Here is a 16126-nt window from a genome sequence, read left to right on the forward strand (position 1 = left end):
TTGGCATTCACACCGGAAAAAAAACTAATAAATATAATCCACAAAAATGGTTAATGTTTGTGTTTTAACCAACACCAACTCTTTTACTTACTCAAAAATAGCATCCATCAAGAAAACATTGGAGTCATATCATAATATGAATCTATTGATCAATAGTTGTTCATAAAACTTAATCTTAAATATATGTCTGTATGCTAATCAAATCGCTCATAAGCCAACTGCCAACAAAAAGAAGCGAAGTCACATTAAAATCACACTAACCCAACCCTTTGTATTTATTTGGTCTGTAGAATGTGTGCCAATCTGTTGCAGTATCTAGCGGTCATCAAAGACGAAATCCTAAACACAATCAAAAAAACGGTTCAGTAATCAGATATAAAATAATCAAACTTGCCCCGACCCAACCACGGTCAGTTTAACTAACCTTGCTGCATCAACTAACGCGGTTCTAATCACTTTCAGTGGGTCAATGATTCCACTTTTCACCATATCCACATATTCACCTATACATCACGAGAGTTAATTATTAACGGTAATTCAAAACTAAGAAATAAATAAATTAAAAGAAAACAAATGATCAAACCTTTGGCTGCATCATATCCAAGATCCGGGTCATCTTGCTCTAAAAGCTTACAAACAACAACCGAACCGTCGACTCCAGCATTAGAAGCAATTGTATAAACCTGCATCTGCAAATAGTTAAGTAAAAACAGACAAGTTTATCATCTTATTTAACCGATAACTACGTTATAAACAACCGTGTAAAAAATGCAAAAACATGTTTATAGTTGTGAGTGTTCTAACCTTTACTGCATTTTGAACAATTTGAACACCTATTTTCTGATCAAAATTGGTTGTTTTGCAACTTGTCCAATTCTTTAGATGCATACAAAAGAGCAACGCCACCACCTAAATAAAAATGGGATTGCTTAATATGTATCTATTGTTTAATGATTAATACAAGACAACAAATGCTATCCAATTTAATTACCTGGAACAATTCCTTCCTCAAAAGCCGCCTTCGTTGCATTTAACGCATATGTAACTCTATCTTTTTTTTCACCTACTTCAATGTCACTAGCTCCTCCAATCTAAATATTTCAAAACAAATCATCCCTTAAGCATAAAAGTAAATAAAAGCTACATGACAATACCTTGATAACAACACTCCTTGAAAGGTTGGCTAACCGTTTTTGAAACTTCTCTTTATCATTATCCGACGTGCTAGACTCAATTGCTGATCTTATCTGTCAAACAACACCATTTAACCTTTCCTTTATTCAATCTTGTTAATTGTTACAAATATATGTCATAGATTGAATATAATGGAAGTGCACCTGTTCACATCGTTGTTCTATGAACTCCTTATTACCATAACCATGAACCACAACTGTGTCATTTTTGGATACAATGACCTAAAACATTAATAAATTAACTAATTATAAACCAGTTTTAAATTAATCACCTAACTGCTGTTAATCCATGATTTAATGTAAGCATCTAGCTAGCAATTTAAACCTTTTTACAAAAGCCAGGAAACATACTACTGATTCTTCAGTTCCACGCTGCAGGTAGATTATAGATGGTAATTTTTGTAGGAACCGAGTTCGTGAATTGAGTAAATAAACAGAAAATTAACAAACAGTTTTATTACTCATACAATACAATGCAAGAATCTGAAATACAATACAGAATCAAAGAAATAAACCAAATACAATACAAAAAAAAATGCAAACAGTTTGGCTGAGGATCGTGTTGAACACGGGGCACTTAAAACAATATTTCGAATCTCCCAAGAGAACTCGTTGTTTCCCAGGCTACAACAGCCGGAGCAGTAGTACTGCCGGAGTTAACCGTAAACCTGAAAAATGTTCGAATAAAAGAAACCAGAAATGTAGAAGAAGAAGAAGTTGGAAAAACCTTGCAACAATGCTTGTGTTGTGTGTAAGGTTTTGTGTGTGTTGCAACTTAGTTTACCTCTCTATTTATAGTGGAAAAACAAGGCACAAGTTCTCCATCCCACCAATGTGGGATACACCACTATAGTATTTTCTTTCAAATACACACAATCACACATCGATATCTCATTCATCAATGTCTATTAGTGTGCATTTGTTGTGTCATAACAACCTACTAATGCACACGTAACAAATTTTCCAACAATCCCCCACATGAATGGAAATCGATTCTTCGAAGTAAGTTTCAGCAGTTGATTATTGCCGGATAGGTAGGTGTTACCCTTTGAACCTTCCGTTGTGAAGCATACTTAGCCTCCTAGCGGTTTGTAGTCGCGATGACTTTGAACAGACCCCCATTTGTGTAGACGACAATATGCCTTCACACAATACTTTCCCTGGTTTGGTCAACCCCTCATTCTTGTGTCCGTTATGGTCATGGATCACGGTCCTGGTTCTGCGAGAGCTCTAGGAAATTGCGCCTCCCCACAATTCCATTCGAAGCGACCACACTTCTCTCTAACATAGGTGATTCCCATGAATCATTAAAAGCATCATGGTTATTTCACTTAACCTTAATATGCTTAACCTCTTCCAAATGTCACTGGTTTTAGGGTACTCCCCTAGGAGAAAGGACTAGGAAGTTCAAGACTCCCTTTGGTTTTGGGGTACTCCCCCACAGTGACTGCCTCTGGTCATATGATTAAGTTTGCCTATTGAACTTAGCTCTTGGGATCTCCAGTATGCTAAGTTAGGTTTCCCTCATACTTCCTTTATTAAGGGCTTTAGTCCCATTCCTCTCGACAACTTATAAAATTTATCCGTGCTTAAGCCTTTTGTTAATGGGTCTGCAATGTTACCTTCTGACCTCACATGGTCAATCGTGATAACACCCGTTGACAGTAGTTGTCGTATCGTGTTATGTCTACGTCTCATATGTCTTGATTTGCCATTATACATTGAACGTTGAGATCTACCAATTGCAGACTCACTGTCACAATGTATGCAAATTGTCGACAACGGCTTTGGCCATTGTGGAATGTCTTCCACGAATTGATGTAACCATTCTGCCTCTTCCCCAGATTTGTCTAAGGCAATGAATTCAGACTCCATTGTGGATCTAGCAATTACAGTTTGTTTGGATGATTTCCAAGATATTGCTGCCCCACCAAGTAGGAACACGTACCCACTTGTTGATTTGAAATCTTTCATATCCGAAATCCAGTTCGCATCAGTATACCCTTCGATCACAGCTGGATGGTTGGTATAATGCAAACCATAGTCTCTTGTGTATCTTATGTACCTAAGCGCCCTTATAATAGCTTTCCAATGTTGAACACTTAGATTGCTAGTATATCTACTTAGCCTACTCACCGCGTATGCTAAATCGGGTCTCATACATGTCATGAGATACATTAGACTTCCAATGATTCTTGAATACTCTAATTGAGCAACTGGCTCAGCTCTATTTTTACATAGATGTAGAGTAGTGTCAACAGGAGAACGAGCCACTCGCTTGTCTTCCTTGTTGAATTTTTCAAGAATCTTGTCGACATAGTGTGCTTGACTCAAAGTAAGACCTTCTTTGGTTTTAATGATTTTTATTCCAAGAATAGTATCAACTAAACTCATGTCTTTCATGTCAAATCGTGCCTTTAACATGTCTTTTGATTGAACCATTTTATCATTACTCCCAATGATAAGCATGTCATCCACATAAAGGCATAAAATAACATAACCTCCATTTGTGTTTTTAACATAAACACATTTATCACACTCATTAATTTTGAAACCATTGCCAATCATGACTTGGTCAAACTTTTGGTGCCATTGTTTTGGAGCTTGCTTCAAGCCATACAAAGACTTGATGAGTTTGCATACTTTACCTTTTGACCAGGGGCAGAGAAACCCTCAGGTTGCTCCATGTATATCTCTTCTTCCAAATCACCATTTAGAAAAGCCGTTTTTACATCCATTTGGTGCCCTTCCAAACTTCGTAAAGACGCGATTGCAAGCACCAACCTTATAGAGGTTATACGTGTTACAGGTGAGTAAGTATCAAAATAGTCTAGACCTTCCTTTTGTCTAAAACCTTTGATCACTAGCCTCGCCTTGTATTTATCAATACTTCCATCGGCTTTCATCTTCTTTTTGAATATCCAAGTGGTTTGCAACCAATTGGAAGATCTACCAATTCCCAAGTATGATTTTATAAGATCGAATCAATTTCATTCTTGATTGCTTCTTTCCATTGAGGTCCTTCAGGTGAGGTCACTGCTTCATGGTAGGTATTAGGTTCACCTTCAACCATAAAGCTTACGAAGTCAGAACCAAAAGATTTTGCAACCTTTTGTCTTTTTCTTCGTCTTAAATCACCATCCTCAGTCTCGGGCCGTTCATGTGTTCCTTCATGAACCAAGTCGTCATTTTGTGTTGACGAGCTTGCACCTACATCATTCGCTCGTGATGATGAGGCCTCATGTGTGTGTCCTAACTTAGGAAACACGTGCTCAAAATACGACACAGTATCGGGGCTCGCCTCCATGAAAGTGTTTACGTGTACATTTGGATTTTTGGATTCATGTACCAAAAACCGATGTGCACTACTATTGTGAGCATATCCAATGAAAATGCAATCAACAGTTTTGGGACCAATCCTAAGAGCCTTAGGAGGTGGTACGGAGACTTTAGCTAGGCACCCCCACACTTTCATGTATTTGTACGAAGGTTCTCTTCCCTTCCATAACTTATAAGGAGTCTCGTCCCTAATCTTGAGAGATATCTTATTTAAAAGATAATTTGCCGTTAAAATGGCATCCCCCCACATGTCATGGCTCACCCCAGAATTAACCAACATGGCATTCATCATCTCTTTCAATGTACGGTTCTTTCGTTCCGCCATGCCATTTGATTGTGGAGAATAAGGAGCGGTTAATTCATGTATTATGCCACTTTGTGCGCATAAATCCGCAAATGGTGAAACGTATTCACCTCCTCGATCGCTTCTCACACGTTTAATTTTCTTGTTAAGTTGTAACTCAACTTCATTTTTAAACAAGATAAAATTTTCTATTGCTTTATCTTTACTTTTAAGTAAATATACATAGCAATATTTTGAGCAATCATCAATAAACGTGATGAAATATTTGTTTCCCCCTCTTGTTGGGCACATTTTTAAATCGCACACATCGGTGTGAATTAAATCAAGTGTTTCGGTTATTCTTTCAACCGATTTGAAGGATGATCTTGTAAGTTTGGATTCAACACATTTTTCGCATTTCGATTTTGTATCAACGTGGAATGTTGGTATGCTTTTTAATTTAATTAAACGACGAAGTGAATTGAAATTTACATGTCCTAATCTACCATGCCAAACATTTGAATTTAAAGACTCAATAATATAAGCAGAAGTAAATGCCTTATTCATTTCATTTCCAATCACGGTTACATCAAGTTTAAACATACCATTGAGGGCATAGCCCTTAACAACATACATTCCACGCTTAGTCAAGACAAACTTGTCCGACTCAAACACTAAACGAAAACCAAACTTATTAAGCAACCAACCCGAAACCAAATTCTTACAAATTTCGGGCACATACAAAGTGTTGCTCAAAGTAAGCTCTTTTCTCGAAGTCATCTTCAAGATCACATTCCCTTCACCCTTGATGTCGGTCGTTGCTTGATTCCCTATAAACAACTTAGCATCACTAGCAGCCTCCTTAAAGGTGCTAAAGAGGGTCTTGTCACCACACACATGACGGGTCGCACCCGTATCAATGAACCATCCTTGCGGTTTGTCCCCTCCAAGATTGATTTCTTCAATCATTGCCGAGAGCTCGGTGATTATTGCCACCAACGGTTCACCATTTCCATCCACCATATGCGCACGCGCACGCTCACGCTTAGGCTTCTTGCATTGGTTCGCACGATGGTCATTCTCATTACAATTGTAACAAACACCTTGGAAGTTTGAAGATTGAGGTTTCTTTTTCACAACCTCCTTCTTCGGTCCAAGGTTCACCTTTCCCTTTCCCTTATCCATTTTACCCTTACCCTTATGCCCCCCCCCCCCCCTAGAAGATTGTCCAAGTTCAACCATGTTGACCTTACCCATTGGCTCCACACGAGCTGATTTTTGAGCCGTTTAATTGTCATCCTCAATTCGAAGACGAACAATTAATTCATCAATAGTCATCTCCTTTCGTTTGTGCTTAAGATAATTCTTAAACTCAACCCAACTAGGAGGAAACTTTTCAATTATGGCTGCTACTTGGAACGTTTCACTAAGTGTCATACCCTCAGCATGAATTTCATGAAGTATAACTTGTAGTTCTTGGACTTGGGTGATCACAGTCTTGGAGTCAACCATTTTAAAGTCCAAAAAACGGGCCACAACAAATTTCTTTGTTCCCGCATCTTCGGTTTTATACTTCTTGTCTAAAGACTCTCATAGTTCTTTGGCAGTCTTTATCCCACAATAGACGTTATACAATGGATCCGCCAAACCATTGAGCACGTAATTGTGACATAGAAATTCAGAATGTTTCCAAGCGTCCAAAGCACTCACACTTTGGGCATCATCTTGGGCAGTGGGTATGGGCGCTGTTTTCTCCAAGAACTGTGCTAAGTTCAAGGTTGTCAAGTAGAAAAACATTTTCTGCTGCCACCTCTTAAAGTGGACACCCGTGAACTTTTCGGGTTTTTCAGCATGGTTAGCCATTGTGGTCGCTCCCACATTGGCTGGGGTCAAATGGACAGCAGGGGTAGCATTAGAAGTGTTTGGGGTTGGTCATATCTTTCTTAAACACATAAAACAGACCAAGTTAGTAACTTAGAAAAAAATTCAGAAAATTCTGAAATTTGCGAGATAAATTTATCCCGTGCGAGATAGCTAAAAACAACCCCAAAAAGGAGCCTTTTCTGATTTCAGAATGCTAAACTAAGAACGAATCTGTCTAACTCCAACTTTGAAGATCCAATTCTTGATTTTGAGACCAAAACAGAAAAGAAAAAACTGTTCTTAAAACATATACTATTTTGAAACAAAACTGGTTTGGATCAAAATAGAATAGTTTCTGAAAATTTAAACAAAGTTTTCACGATAAGCTATCTCGTGCTAGATAGCCAAAAACAGCCCAAAAAGGAGCCTTTTCTGATTTCAGAATGCTAAACCAAGAATGAATCTGTCTAAGTCCAACTTTGAAGATCCAATTCTTGATTCTGAGACCAAAACAGAAAAGAAAAAACTATTTTTAAAACATATACTATTTTGAAACAAAACTGGTTTGGATCAAAACAGAATAGTTTCTGAAAATTTAAACAAAGTTTTCACGAAACGATTTTAAAAATATTGTTTTAAGATTGTAGGAACCGAATTCGTGAATTGAGTAAATAAACAGAAAATTAACAAACAGTTTTATTACTCATACAATACAATACAAGAATCTGAAATACAATACAGAATCAAAGAAATAAGCCAAATACAATACAAAAAAATGTAAATGGTTTGGCTGAGGATCGTGTTGAACACGGGGCCCTTAAAACAATATTTCGAGTCTCCCAAGAGAACTCGTCGTTTCCCAGGGTACAACAGCCGGAGCAGTAGTACTGCCGGAGTTAACCGTAAACCTGAAAAATGTTCGAATAAAAGAAACCAGAAATGTAGAAGAAGAAGAAGTTGGAAAAACCTTGCAACAATGCTTGTGTTGTGTGTAAGGTTTTGTGTGTGTTGTAACTTAGTTTACCTCTCTATTTATAGAGGAAAAACAAGGCACAAGTTCTCCATCCCACCAATGTGGGATACACCACTATAGTATTTTCTTTCAAATACACACAATCACACATCGATATCTCATTCATCAATGTCTATTAGTGTGCATTTGTTGTGTCATAACAACCTACTAATGCACACGTAACAAATTTTCCAACAATTTTGACTCGTTTACTTAAAAAATGACCAAATTTTGACCCATTTATATAACATCAAAACTCACCACACGAACAGTGACGGCAAGATCATGCAAGATTGCCTTTCGGTTTTCACCAAAACCAGGTGCTTTTATAGCACAAACCTATTTAAAAAAAAGTCAGTTACATAAACTAAGAACGATAGTTATTAATGAATAGAGAAAAATTCTTTGAAAGTTGTAAAAACCACTAATCCAGTCTGAAGCTTGTTAGCAATCAACGCAGCCAATGCATCTTTTTCCACATCTTCAGCAAGAATTAACAGGGGTCGTTGTTTCTGAAAAAGCATCATAATAGAATAATTGATCAGGTGATCAACAAATACAAATGGTTAACAATTCGTTGATTAGGTTAAAAAGACTTAGGGATAATACTCTCTTCTGTGCCAACTTTGACATTTTGTTAACAAAATCAACGCTTGAAATCTTGTTCTCGCGTATTACTAACACAGGGCAGTCTAGTTCCTGTGAATCATCAATGAATGTATGTATTCAAATATAAATGATACATAAAATACAATGTGAATACTAATATTCTAACAAAGTAGTAATCACACAAACTTACACATGTTTGATTTTTTTGGTTTGTAATGAACTGTGAAGACATGTATCCGCAATCCAGCTTTATTCCTACAACAACTTCTAGTTCATTATACGATGTGTTCCCGTCCTACATCAGTCCATAATACGAATTTTGCAAAAAAAAAAATATAGTAAATTATCTGATGTTAATTTAAACAAATTAAATTGATCGAACTCCTAATAATTAAGGGTAAAGAGTAACTAAATGCAGCCTTACTTGAATTGTGACGACACCGTCTTTCCCAACTTTCTCCATAGCTTTGACTATTAATTCACCTATTTCACGTTCTCCGTTTGCAGAAGTTGTAGCCACCTGTTACTTATATTACATTCAGTACCCATCAGAAGGCAATTTCATACCAAATTTAATATACCAATTCACCAACCTGTGTGATCTCCTCAGATGTGCTTATCATGCGAGCCCTACTCTTCAAGTTTGCTACAACTGCATCGACCGCCATTTAAAACACCTCGCCTGAGGTCCTCTGCATTCACACCAGCTGCAACTGCTTTGCATCCTTCTGAAAATATTTCACGTGTAAGGACCACCGTTGTAGTACCTGAAACACAAACCATTAAAACAATTGTCACAAAAGGTTGTTAATTATTAAATATAATAACTAGGCGCAAATTATTCATCATGACAAGAATATTACCATCACCTGTGACATCGTTTATAGCAGTAGCAATTTGTTTCACAAGACTTGCACCAGCATTCTTGACTTTATCATTAAACTCAATGCTTTCTGCAACAGTTAGACCATCTTTTGTTGCTTTTAGTGCTCCGTTGCTTTGTTCAATCATCACATTACGCCCCTATATATAACGCTATTGCAAAATAAAACTTTTATCATAATACAGTGGACTAATTATCGTACTCCTAATCTTTAAAACATTCAACGTCAAAATTAGCTCGATAAGAGTCTCACACCTTGAACAGCACGTCCAAATATATAGATATTAAAATCCGGGTGACAAACTGTACATATTTACATTTATTAATGTATAATGATCCACTCCAATTAGGGGCGCAATCTTGGCGGGGCCACAATTTACATGTAAAATACTCATTATTCCCATTTAAAAAAACATTTATATTTGCGTAATTTTTTTAAGCTTTTGTATATCTTTTTGAACGGTCAAAAACAAATAATTGCGTAGATACTCTGTACGAGATGACTCAATGACAAAAAGCAACAGCTAGCTCTTGAGCGCATCCAAGTTATATGTAATAATAACTAGTGTTTTACCCAACGTGTTGCGCCAGGCAGGTTGTTAAAACCCAAATATTGCAGGTCCCGACTTTGAGGCGGTAAGTCGACATGAGTTCGATCAGTTTTGATTATGTGCGTTATGACATTAGAACTAAAATAAAAAACAAATTAAAAACTTAGGTTATGTGTGTTACACAAATTTGGCAGTCTTTGTCACGCTTGTTATGATACCGAAACTAAAAAAACAAAAACAAAAATAGAAACAAAATTGGTATCCTGTCAGTATTCGTTATTGTACCGATACTAACACAAAATGCGGTGATTGTACGCAAACTCGGTCGGTTTCACTTAACAACATAATTATCCAGTCCACTCCAAAGTTAATTTGAAAAGATAACCATTCTACCAAACACAAAAACATAAATAACAAAATTAGAAAATAATAAAACAATGTTGAAACATAAACCATATACACAAAAAACATAAATAACACAATCTAAAAATATAAAACAACAATTTGCTGCACCAGGGATTCGAACCTGGGCTGCACACTGGCACAAAAAGTTTCCTTTACCAACATAACCACCAAGCCAAGACCAATGTATTTGCTATCAATCAAAACAATTAATACATATACAAAAACATAAAAAACCCACTTTGTGGCACCAAACTCTTCTTTTATAATAATAATAATTTCCTCTTTTCTTAAAATTGAACCCAATACCATCCATCTAAAAGGCTTTACACCTCTACCATATATGATAATCCCACAATGGCCTTTTTAGAATCCTATGACTTTGTTTTGAGTTGCTTACGTGGAGATTTTCGGATAGGCTATCTATTTTTATATAACAACTAGCTTTTGAATCCGTGTATTACACGGGATTTGTCAAATGACCGAAATTTATATATTTAATCATACATAATTTAGGGGTTTTCTTTTGAATCTATAGATTAGTTTTAATATTATCACACACTTTAAATGTTACATATTTAAATTATACATTTTCCTAATATTAAAATATTGTTTCAGTATGACATAAAATCAATTATTCGTACCTAAATATATTCAAGATGTTTTATATGATCAATAAGAATGTAAATTAAATAGTGTTTTACAAATTGTAAGATTATAAATATTGTATTTATTCAACTAAATTTGATATACACACGTAACTAAATATCTATTATACGATAATGGTTAGTAAGTCATTATTTAACTAATTTAATAATTCACCGTTTGATTTTAAACTTATTATATATATTCAATGGTTTATGATTTATATGCTTTTTTAAAAATTATGGTAAAGTTTTATATATCTAGTAGTAAAATTAGATTTAATGGGTTAGTAAAAGTTAATGTGATTTAAATTACATTAAATACATTTTTTCATATGGGTTACAATTAATGTGTCATTATCAATTAAATACATAACCCATGGATAGCTTAGATTAAGGAGAATGAAGATTAAAAAAGATTGAATGTGGTTAGGATATATCATCATTATTATTTTTATTTATTAGTATAGGTAGATAATAACTATTATTATATACCCGTGTGACACACGGGTTAAAAAATTTTTAATGCAATAATAGTAAAACAAAACATTTGATGTTTTCTACAAACACAATATTTTAACTTTGTAAGTTTATATATGATACCAAACTAGTAATTATAAAATTACAAAAGTGCCTTATAGGGTTTGTTGCATTTAGTGGATCCCAAATTAAACATAATAAAATATAATAAAATGATACAATATAAACTTTTATCACAACACATAACTTCTATGATATTCAAATGGATTATATGTCACATTTACAAAGAAAAACAAAGTCATCTATCTCCAAGGACTTACTATCACAAGTACTGTAATTCTGCCTCTATTTTTCTTCTTGCAGTCATTTCTCAAAACTTATCTATACTACAAAACAAATATTCATCATTTTAAAATAAATAAGAATATTATATATATTTAAGAAAAAACAAAGATAAAGCACTGAATAACGTAAGCGTGGTCTACTCAAGTAATCAACACATATCCAAATACCGAAACATCAATTTGGTTTTGTTTTGCGCAAAATCGAACCAAAATTGTTTGGACGACGAAAATGCCCACAAATTTTCGAAAAGGCATATACTCTTGTGAGGTGTCACTATGTTGTAGCTTAATAAACCTGTTTGTAAAGTAATAATAAAAACAAAAATTGGAGTTTGCATCATCAATTGTTGCATACTTCAAAAGAGTGGAAATTTCTCAAGTTAACGGCATTTTTGTCATTTAAATTTTTCTGAACTTTTAACCTTAACCCATGATTGGGGAAAATGAAATAAAACTGGTGGAAAATACCTGCCAGATGAATTTGTAAGAAGGCAAATACTCTTGTTGTGTGTCAACAAGTTATAGGTTAAAACTGTTTGTAGAGTAAAAACTTGATTAGGGGCATTTTGTTATTTTACAGTTTCTGTACAAGTTATAAACCAGAATGGCATTACTGACAATAATAATATTGAAAATTCTCAAAACATCATCTTTACCTGAATTGAACATGCCTCAGCTCACGTTTGCCACCTGGCAGTTGTCTAATGGTGATGTACACGCTTGGCTCGTCCTTCTCAGCCCACTCGGTTTCCGAATCACTTGCATTGCTCATAGAAACTTCTTAGATCCTCTCTGGATGAACTACTCATTGCAGAAGCCAACTAATGAAATGCATCGTTACAAAATCCAACTAATGATAATAATGTATAACATTAAAACATGAAAGAAAAAAAAACTACAAATAATGAACAGAAACAAATAAATATAAAGTGTCCTAGAATGATGCTTTAGATAATTTGAATGACTATTTCAATAAAAACCAAATATTCCTGAAGCATAAATTAAACAAAAATAATGGATGAAAATCTTCTAAAACTAACCATGGGACGCTATCAATATTTGTAAATCAGTTATACTAACCAAAACAACCTCATTCAATATTAGAGCATGTACAATGAGTCTGACAATGGATTAAAAGTGACAGTTAAACCCAATTGGATTCTATGCTACGGTATATGTTTTTTTCCCTTGTCTCTAGTTTGTATTTTTATTCTTCAAATATGAGTGTGTTGAAATGAATAATCTTACCTAATATCCACTCCAATGTCTCTTTGCTCTGTAGCATGACGTAATTAATGCACCAAATCATGGAGAAACAAATACGAGAACTCAGATTGAATTAAAGGTTATGAATAATCGAGCGGAATTAAATAGTTAAAACGAAACATACCTATTGAAGTCGATAACAAACTGCAAAATCTTGAAAACTGAAAGGACAGATCTAATTTCAGAGCTAACCAAACTAACGACAATGAAAATTAACGATCGAATTAGGCTTTGTTGAGATTGGGTGTTTAATGTTAATGTTGAAGCAAATTCGAAGGTCTTCTCTTAAATATTTTTTCAAACACCATGGCAGAACTACAAACCAATCAATGTTTTAAAATTGTTGCAACATGCCAATATGATACAAAATTTTACAAAAAAGTTAACCTCTAAATAAACCTGTTAGTATTTTCTGAAAACCGTACCGCCCGAACAAAGATGATCATTTTCTAAAAAGACCCTTTCTGGTCTAACTCAAAATCACCTATTCGTTAAAAAGATTCGTTATAATGATCACATTCTAAAAAGACCCTTTCTGCTCCGAATCAAAATAATCATTTCGTTGAAAAGACCCGCTATGGCCTGAAGCCCTGAACCATATACAAGCCGAAACAAATATGTCCCGGACCAAAATGAACATTTTTATAGAAAAATATGTCCCTTTCTAGGCCGAACCAAAGTTACCAATTTCTTAAAAGACCTGTTGTGGCCCAAACCCATTATTTTTATTTTGATAAGATAAATTTAATCTTTTCATGTGCAGTCTATGTCACCAAAAATAAATAACAATAATAAAAAGAGAGTACATGATCAACTTCATGGCGTAAACAATTGACGAAAATAAATGAAAGAGGTGGTTAGTTACCTCAACAAATTTCTGGAGAGCATAATCTAGACCCCACTCGTGAACCAAATCTTTCTAAATTTATAATTGAAAGAATTAGACATAACCACTAAAATGAAGATCAAAATAAAGATACACATTTTGACTATTTAATCATCTCTAAACATACACAAGACATAACAAAAAAGAATGATTCATGGACTTACTTATGAACTTCATATCTCCACGTCTTCTAGTCATTTGCCATGTTAAGCACAGACTGATAGGATCCAAACCGCAAAAAGATATTTCTAATCCATGTTTGCTTACAAGTTTAATATATCTAAAAAGTTAGAAAAAAGTTTATTAAATATCTCCAAAGTAAGTAAAAAAAATACAAGCTTTATAGATCCCGAGAGAGAAATAAACTGCTTTTTATTCTCATCCACAATCAACCAAGTAAGTCCATAATCAACAACAAATCACACTAACAGCACTTTTACAAATTTAAATTTAATTCTTGATCTCATAAAATCATCCATTCCTAATGTACTTGTAGAATGAACAAAATGATGATCAAAACCTTGATATGAGCAATAGTGCCATTAACAATCTTTATCTAAGAAAATAACCAGATTAAAACCTTACCTGCTTGCCTTTGGTCAAAGAAAGGTGGACAACAAATTGAACAATCTGGCTCCTTTGTCTTGCATTGCATACAATCACCGACATAAAGCCTTAAATGTGAGCATATAAATGAAGAACAATACACTGTTTGAAAGTCTAGAAGCTTTTTGACTGTAAACAATAAAACCATGGATAAGATAGTTAAAACATAATGTTTGAATCTAATTTTAACAAATTGATTTCCTGATTCTTAGATGTCATAGCAATATAAATAAATACCCAAAACTTATAAACCCAAAATTCGAACCTTGATGATCCTATTTTAAGCAATTGATCTCTAATAGCTGAAGTATCACCAGGGAATCTAAACAAACTGATAAGAAAACACAGAGCCATTAACCTTATTACATTCAAGACATATCCGACCTATATTATAAGCACCAATCTTACTAAACAAAACTAACGAAACAAATGATATTAATTTGAAGAACATAGATTTTGAAAAAAAAAATACCATAATCAGAAAATTAGGTTAACAAATCAACAAACTAACCCGTGTGAAGAAGGACAAACCTTTGTTTCGTAATATACCGATAACATAATGAATGGAAAAGCCTATTATTATATACCGATGTTGTTGAAGAAATGAAGATCAATTGAAAGATAATATGATCTCTAATTTGTGGAATATCATAAACGTACATGGTGAAATCGTTTGAATTGGAGAGAGAGAGAAGTATAGATTTGTGCATCAAATTTTGAATTTTGAATTTGCACAAGAGATCGAGAAAGAGAATGCGACGTATCAATTCTTTGGAGGGGCTTCTTCAAACCCAAAGCTTCCTGAAGAAGATTTCTAATAGAGCCCATTCATGACTAATCCTATACCAACTCAAATACACAATTTGAATCTAAAACAAATAGGATTAAATAAAATAAGACTAATTTATCTTATAATAATAAACTAATTATTATATTAAATATTCTCCGAGATTTTATGAGCCTTCAATCTGGTTTGGTGTTGGACACGTTTAACAACCGCACAAGTAATCAATGTATAATCACATACAAAATCGAATGTTTAAAGTACCTTTGGGCCCATAGTAACCTTAACAGCATCATAAACCTCTTCAACACCTCTAAGCAATAAAGCCCTGGCCTCAACTCCAAATCTTACGTCTTTATCCGCATAGTTTCTTCTCAAATTCAACCTACTTCCAATTTAGTTTCGGCAGAACATATGTAGATGTGTAAAAAACATCATGCACACATACAAACAGATCAGTACATTACCTGTTGAGTTCTGTTTGCGATCCTGAGAAGAATTCAAAAACTATTTAGATGAACAAAAACGTAAATTAAACAATTGTTAGAGATAATGAAACCTGGATTTAGAAGCAACATTCAGTGCGAAACGATACATGATTGAAAATGATTTATGAGAGGAAAACATTAGACTCCTGAAGAAACACTAAGTGAACCCTGGACAGATTATAGATAATCTGGGGGTTAAGTAATGTTTCCCACGGGGATGAGGTCCAACAGAGAAGGTTGTTCTTCAGGAGACCTGCAAAACAGACACCGTAAGCTCGTCACTGAGAAGGGGGGGTTCCTCCTTGTGACCACCCTCCTGCGTGAGAATCAGACTAGATTGCTCTGAATATAAGTGTATATTGAGAGATTGCTAGATAAGATTGAGATATCAGATGATGTCCTTACCATTCCAAGGTGTTGGAGTATTTATAGCCGAAGGTAGGTTTCCTAGAAGGTACAGCCGGCTGAATAGTAATCCTGTTCCACCAACAGT

General features: G+C 34.6%; 1 long non-coding RNA gene and 1 pseudogene across 1 annotated transcript; both read right to left on the bottom strand.

Annotated features, from left to right (window-relative positions):
• Positions 1 to 338: 338 nt before the first annotated feature.
• LOC143603794 (chaperonin CPN60-2, mitochondrial-like) lies at positions 339 to 15742 on the bottom strand (annotated as a pseudogene).
• LOC143603797 (uncharacterized) lies at positions 11462 to 14324 on the bottom strand. The gene is made up of 3 exons (XR_013148136.1): positions 13920 to 14324; positions 12260 to 13788; positions 11462 to 11645 (listed from the first exon to the last, which is right to left on the bottom strand). It is a non-coding gene; the product is annotated as an uncharacterized LOC143603797 (long non-coding RNA).
• Positions 15743 to 16126: the final 384 nt, after the last annotated feature.

This window comes from Bidens hawaiensis, unplaced genomic scaffold, assembly GCF_021521415.1.
Source record: "Bidens hawaiensis isolate Kalapana, Puna unplaced genomic scaffold, B.hawaiensis_p1.1 tig00062734_1, whole genome shotgun sequence".
Classification (NCBI taxonomy): Eukaryota; Viridiplantae; Streptophyta; class Magnoliopsida; order Asterales; family Asteraceae; genus Bidens; species Bidens hawaiensis.